The sequence below is a fragment of the Silene latifolia genome, chromosome 6 (assembly GCF_048544455.1).
Source record: "Silene latifolia isolate original U9 population chromosome 6, ASM4854445v1, whole genome shotgun sequence".
Lineage (NCBI taxonomy): Eukaryota > Viridiplantae > Streptophyta > Magnoliopsida > Caryophyllales > Caryophyllaceae > Silene > Silene latifolia.
The window spans coordinates 72523482-72530506 of NC_133531.1; the positions used below are offsets into that span (position 1 = coordinate 72523482).

The following is a 7025-nucleotide window of genomic DNA, read 5'->3' on the forward strand; positions in this document are numbered from 1 at the left end:
AACAATGACAAAGTCCACCGGGATGAAAAACTTCCCAATTCGCACGGGGACATCTTTCCATATCCCTAATGGTGTCTTCGTCGATCTATCGGCCATTTGAAGTGTGATATTGGTGCATTTAAGCTCTCCCATTCCCAACCTTTTACTTACCGAGTACCGCATGACACTCACACTAGCCCCTAGATCACATAAGGCTTTGTTGATCGTCGTGTCGCCAATGGTACACGGTATTGAGAAGCTTCCCGGATCCTTTAACTTTGGAGGTGAACTCCCTTGAAGTATTGCACTACTCACCTTAGTAAAGGCGATAGTCTCAAGTTTCCGGATCGACTTCTTCTTTGTGAGGATATCTTTCATGTACTTTGCATAGGCCGGTACGTGATTGATTAATTCCGTGAAAGGAATTGAGACTTCTAAATTCTTCACAATTTCCATGAATTTTCCAAGTTGATCATCAAATTTGGGTTTGGCTTGACGACTTGGAAAAGGAAGTCTAATCACAATGGGCTCCTTCTCTTTGGCCTTGTCTTCATTTTTCTTTGAACTTTCTTCTTTTGATGATTCCCCTTCTTTGGGGCTTTGCACCACAACTTCATTCTCAACTTGCTCCTTCGGTGCTTCATATCTTGTACCACTTCTCAAGTGAATGGCACTAACCGTTTCATGTCTAGGGGGATTACTTTGTGGTGGTAATTGCCCCTTTTGTCTTTGTGAGCTTCAAGATGCTAGTTGAGTCAATTGTGTTTCCAACATCTTGGTGTGAGCTAGAATGTTGTTGATGGTGGTGTCTTTTGCTTGGCTATCTTTTTGCATTTGAGTGAAAAATTCTTGTTGATTCTTTTGCATTTGGAGGACCGCTTTTTGAACATCAAAACCTTGGTCATTTTGGTGATTGTATGGATTTTGATTTTGGTAACCTTGGTTTTGATTGTAAAAGGGTCTTTGATTTTGATTTCTCATGGGTGGTGGGGTGTATGTTGTTTGAGGGTTTTGAACATTTTGGCTTTTGTATGAGAGATTTGGATGGAACTTGGTGTTTTCATTGTAAAAATTTGAATAAGGGGTACCACTTTTGTAAGCTTGGAAAGCATTAACTTGTTCGGTTGTTCCCCTACACTCACTTGAGTCATGACCCAAAGTTCCACAATTCTCACATATCCCACTTGGGATTGATGAGGATGCCGTCATGGCATTAACATGATGCTTTGATGTTTTTGAGTTTTCCTCAAGTCTAGCCATAGCTTGTTCAAACTTCAAGTTGATTGTGTCAATGTGAGCACTAAGTTGAGAACCCAATTGAGTAACGGAGTCCACTTCATACTTTCCTCCTCTAGTAGCCTTGCGAGGCCTACTATATTGTGAATTATGGACCGCCATTTCCTCAATCTTGTTCCATGTTTGATTGTCATCAACTTCGGTGAACATTCCATTTGATCCCATATTGAGAATGTTCCTTGAATCTTCATATAAACCATTCCAAAATTGTTGCACTAAAAACCATTCGCTAAGTCCATGGTGAGGACATGAGCGACAAATACCTTTGAACCGCTCCCAAGCTTCATACAAAGATTCTTCATCCCTTTGCTAGAGCTAACTTCTTCCAAGAATCTATTCCAAGGGTGGCCTTATCAAGGCCCTTCAACCATTGCTTTGCGGTGCCGATTAACGAAAAAGGAAATAAGACCCATCTTATTTGGTCTTGAGTCACGCCCGTTTGAGAGATAGCTTCATAATAATCGCAAAAGGTTTCCATATGAGAATGAGGGTCCTCAGTAGGCATTCCCCCGAATTGGCTCCTCTCAACTAGTTGGATGAAGGCGGACTTGGCAATAAAATTACCGGTGAGATGTTGCGGTGTAGGAGTACCATTTGGTAGGTCCTCCTCGGTGGGTATAGAGTGTGACGAGAAATTAGGCATTGTAGGTGGATTTTGTGGGATATTGTTTAATGGGTTCTCTTCTCCTTCTATTGCGAAAGGATTGACAAACTCACTAGTGGGTTGAACAACTTCACCAACACCTCCCAAATTCCTCCTAACAAGTCTCCTATTATTCGTCAAGGTTCTTTCGATTTCACGGTCAAAAGGTAACAAATCTCTTTGTAACCTTCTAGACATGCAAAATATCAAACAACTCGAAAACAATTAGAACAAACCTTGAGGAGTTTTACTTCCCCAAGGTGAAAAAGACACAACTAATAACAATAAAAGAAATCTTAAATCAATTAAACACCGTCCCCGGCAACGGCGCCATTTTTGATCGAGGCCATTTCGTGTTCACAATTAAGCATATGTGGTCGTTGGTCAATGGTCGATACAAAACACAATTTATACTCCACAAACAACTCTACAATTAGTAAAGAGGCAAGTAAAGGTCGGATCCCAAGGGACGGGTATTGAAATGAGAATTCTATTGTAACTAGTAGTGTCTAAGGGGTGTCACAAATTGGGTTGATGTAGAAGGTTACTAAACTAAAATAACAATGAAAATAAACAAGCAAGATGAATAAAATAAGGGGTGTAAACAATTGATTAAAAGCACTAGGGTGTCATGGGTTCATAGGGGAATCATGGGATATGATCATACAAACATGTTCTCAAATTATAAGCAAGCAATTATTGTTGTGATGGATTGAGTTGGGTTATATCTTACAATCCTAGGAATGTTTGGGTCCCGGAGCCGAATCGATTAGATTGTACAACACCTACAAGTCGACTTAATCTTTCCTACTCAACACATGCATGGTCTAACAAGACTCGAGTTGGGTTATGTCTTACAAGTCAAGTTGAAAGGATAGAAGATGATAGTAAATGCAAGGATTCATAGGCTTAGCATTTCATCAAATATAACATGTGCATGTATTAAGATCAAAACAAGCAAGCAAATAAGATATGAAAACATATTAATTTAAGCATGAATCATTCCCCATGTTGGTTTCCCCTAATCACCCATTAAACCCTAGCTAAGAGACTACTCACTCATTATCATATTGATCATGCTAGAAAGGTTGTCAATCATACTAACATAATGAAACATGATGAATAAATGAAAGTAATTAACAATAATTAAAAAGGGATTAAGAGATTATACCTACTAATGATTCCAATAATAAAGCAAGAATAATAGAAGTACTTGAATCCTAGATTGAGAGGTTGTCAATCTCCCAATAATAACCCAAATAATCTTCAATTACCCAAAATAAAGGAAGAACAAGAGAGAGATTAAAGAACTAAAACTTAGATTAAAACTTGATTAATACTTGATTACAATATTGAAGAGAGATTTGATTGATATTAACTACTCTAAATATTGATAAGAAGAACATGCTCCTCTAATTAGCCTAATGGGGTATTTATAGTGAAAATTAGGGAGGATGCATTAGGGTTAACTAAGGGCTAAACTAGTAATTACACTTTTTAAGTTGAGCAAGGAGAATCCGGTATTTTCTGAGAGAAGGGCTTCTCTTTTCGTAGCTTGAAGAATGAAAAACGTGCTGTACTAAAATCCGTGCGGATTGGAGTCGGGACGGCCGGATCTGGGCTGAGGAATCCGAGCGGATTCAAGAGAGGGACGCTCAGATTGTGCTGGGGGAATCCGAGCGGATTCCATGGTGGGACGCTCGGATTGGGCTGGACGGACGAGCGGATTTGGTACAATCCGTTCGGATTGTTGGTCAGCTTCAATTCTTCTTCTTTTCTTCCCTTTTCTTCATAAATTCCTTGGGGATTTCCTTGGGGACTCAAGGATCCTTTCTCAACAATGCTCTTCTACTAATGATATGTACAAAGGCCTTCTAGTCTTGTCTCTCCTTGATGCTTGGTCATTGAATACAATCAATTTAGCCCCGTTTTGCCATGAAAATGCAAGATTCTTACTCCTTTCCTACCAAGGGATCAAAATCTCAAAGAATATGCAAAACAAAGAACTAAAGATAAGAAATGACCCAAATAGGCACTAAAAAGCATGGAAACAATGGTAATTCGGGGGCTAAATATGCGCCAATTATGGTCACATCACACACTCTTTGCATTTTCACTTCATTTAATTCGAAATTCTTGAGGTGATTTGAATTAGGGTTCGAAAATCCATGTCTAGTCGATTTTGTTTCGACTTAATCGTGTTTATATGCCTTTAATTAGCTTGTTGATGATCTTTTCGCAATTCCTCGCTGTTGTTACATGTTTAAATTCGAATTTTGCGCGATTTCCGCGATTAGGGTTCCTGTAAGTCGAAATTTGTCGACTGTCAGACGGTTTTATGCTGCCATGCTATGTCTAACTGCAGTTCTTGATTACTTGTTGCTGCCGTTATCTTCTTTTCCGTCCCCTATCGCCATTACACGCTGTGAATCACTGGGAAATCCCGTGCTGTGAGTAGAAGTCTTCGACTGCTAGGAGTCATACATGCTCCCATGTTTGGTTTTCATGCTGTATTAGCCCCTTTAGCAGTCATTATTTTATCATATCACCACCACTCACATGCTGTATTTCGAATTTTTTGAGGAATTGTTGGGTTTTGCATTCTGGAAGTCGATTTTTTTCGACTAATAGGGCCGTTATTCGTTGTCACATGCTGGCTAACGCTTCATTTTAGCCACGGTTAGCAGCCATTCTTTCTTATTAAGCCCTTTATTTGATTGCAGGATGGATGCTAGTTCTCTTCCTTCTGCGAGTTCATCTTCCAGTCCATCCGTGAGCGAGCCAGTGGTCCCTGCTGTTGCCACTAGCTCCGCCTTGGTCACTACTGCAGCACCAGCTCTCCTTGTTTCAGCTGCAGGGACAGTTTACACCGCAGCCAGCTCAGCCGGGAGCTCAGTTCAGGCTACACCAGCCGTTACCCCTACCAGGCCCTTCTCTCTGCTGGATTGCGGATTCACCCCCCGCTTCCCGACCTGGTATGCCGCCACCGAGGCCACATCGCAGGCTAGCCGATTAGCCATCACTTCCCTTCCGAGGTCGTTGTTACGGGAGAGAGCGCTCTTACACCTTTACCGAAGATGCCCACGGTACGTTTCACTTCAGAGGCTCACCGGAAACGGTTAGCCACTTTACTTCGTTGCCCTCTCTCCCCCACCCGTTTCCTTGCGCGGACTGACCTAGAGACCTTAGGCATTTATGAGGAGGTCTGTAGTTTGTTGAACGGGACGGGTATGTCGGGTCTGATCACCATGCAGGAGGCTACTATTCGTACCTCTACTTACGAGTTTTTTAGCTCCTATTCTTTTGACACCGACTCTTACCATGCTGACCACTCCAGTTCCTGCATTCACTTTCGACTCCGCAATGAGTCGCACCACTGGACTTTGGCCAGGTTTGGGCAGGTTTTGGGACTAATTAGTGACGGTCCCACCGCCCCACCTCGAGACCTCCTTCAGCCACTTTGGGCTGCACTTACTCACACCCCTTCCGGGCACGGAAGGGAGCTCATGTTCACTTACCCGCGCCCCATTACTACTTGCGTCGTTAGGAGAGACCATTTTTGGGCGCCCGAGCCCAATAACGTGACCAACACCGAGCTAGCGATTCTCATGGTACCTCAACATTGACTACGGTACCCCGTTTGTTTCTAAACATTGCCTATCTAGTAGCTCGGCATTGAACGGAATTGGGACTCGGGTCAAGACCCGTTGTCTGCGGCGGGTGGTGACTAGGATTGCCCGCCACCTTTACCCCACCGAGCCGGACTCGGTGCACCGATGAGATGGCTCACCTTGACTGGATGCCATGGCCGACTTCGCCCTGGTTCCCAAAGGCGAAGGGGAGCGCGAGGACGTGGAAGATCTGTGGTTCCACGCCTGTTACCTTACCGTGCTCTACCCTTCCTCCACTTTTATCGCTCCCGTCTGCTGCTGAGGGAGCGAGGCCACCTCCACCTACCTACCACCTTACCTTCACCCCTCCTTCTTCTTCTAAGAAGAGGAAGCGGGAGGCCGGAGCATCTTCTAGCTCTCGAGGCTCGGACTCGAGCCCAGGCGGACCGACCCCCACGCCTCGGCCTACACCCACTCGGACTCATACTCCACCTCCACTTGACCCTCCTTTCGGTTCGGGCTTTGCACGCCAATTTTGTTTGCCCTCCTGTTTTAGGGGCGCCCGAGGTCACGGACCAAGGGCGTCGTGATCCCCTGCTTTTGGATATGTTTGGTACATTATCGAGATGCGACGGGATATGGCTTTGGCCGTATTCCCGATCTACGAGTACCATATCCGAGCCGGCCGACCGATTCCAGAGGGGTGGCCGCATCCCTCCTTTTACCGATACCCAGCGGACGGATACCCTTCACTTCCTTCTAACTCAGAGGAGTCGGTGGAGGAGACAGCGGTAGCACGAGAGGTGCGGTTGCGGGCTGAGCAGGCAGCACACCGAGCCGCCAGAGAGGAGGAGAGGGACCCCCCGTTTTCACCGACTGCGGAGGAGGCTGGAGATGACGACTAGAGGCCCCCCCTTGTTTGTTGCTGGTTTGGGGAGACCGTTTTGTTGAGTCGGAGTGCACTGGGAGACGGCGGTGCCGACGACGAGTAGCTCTTGGTCTACTCACTTCCCGGTTTTCGCTGGTTTGGGGAAGTTCGTGTCTTGTATGTTCTCTTACTCTTTTTATTTCGTCTCCTTTATTTTTCTTTTATTGGTTGTATACTCCCATCCCCATTTTTATTTGGTGTATCTTGGAGGACAACGAGGGCGTTGTCCGTTTTGGTTTGGGGAGGGTGTTGCATCCTTTTGAGTCTGCATCTGCATTTGTTTTGCATTCACGTTTAATTTTTCAGTTTGCATTTGTTGTTTATTTTCAAAAAATCAAAAATCCAAAAAAAGTTAGAAAATGTTAAAATTCAAAAATTTTTCACGTTTATTTTTGCATTTAGGTTGAGTCGGAACGGTAGATTCCCGTGATGAAATTGCACTATAACTTGTCAATTCACTTGAGCCTTGCACTTTATTGATGGTTTTTAGCTTTGTCATACGCATAGTCTACGAATTTCTGTTCAAATAATAGCCGATTTGTCTAGACTTGACTGATAAATTGGCAAA

At 44.0% G+C, this 7025-nt stretch overlaps 1 pseudogene; it reads left to right on the forward strand.

The window, feature by feature from the left end:
- The first annotated feature begins 1507 nt into the window (after positions 1-1507).
- Positions 1508-1608, forward strand: LOC141589518 (small nucleolar RNA R71; annotated as a pseudogene).
- The last annotated feature ends 5417 nt before the right edge of the window (positions 1609-7025 follow it).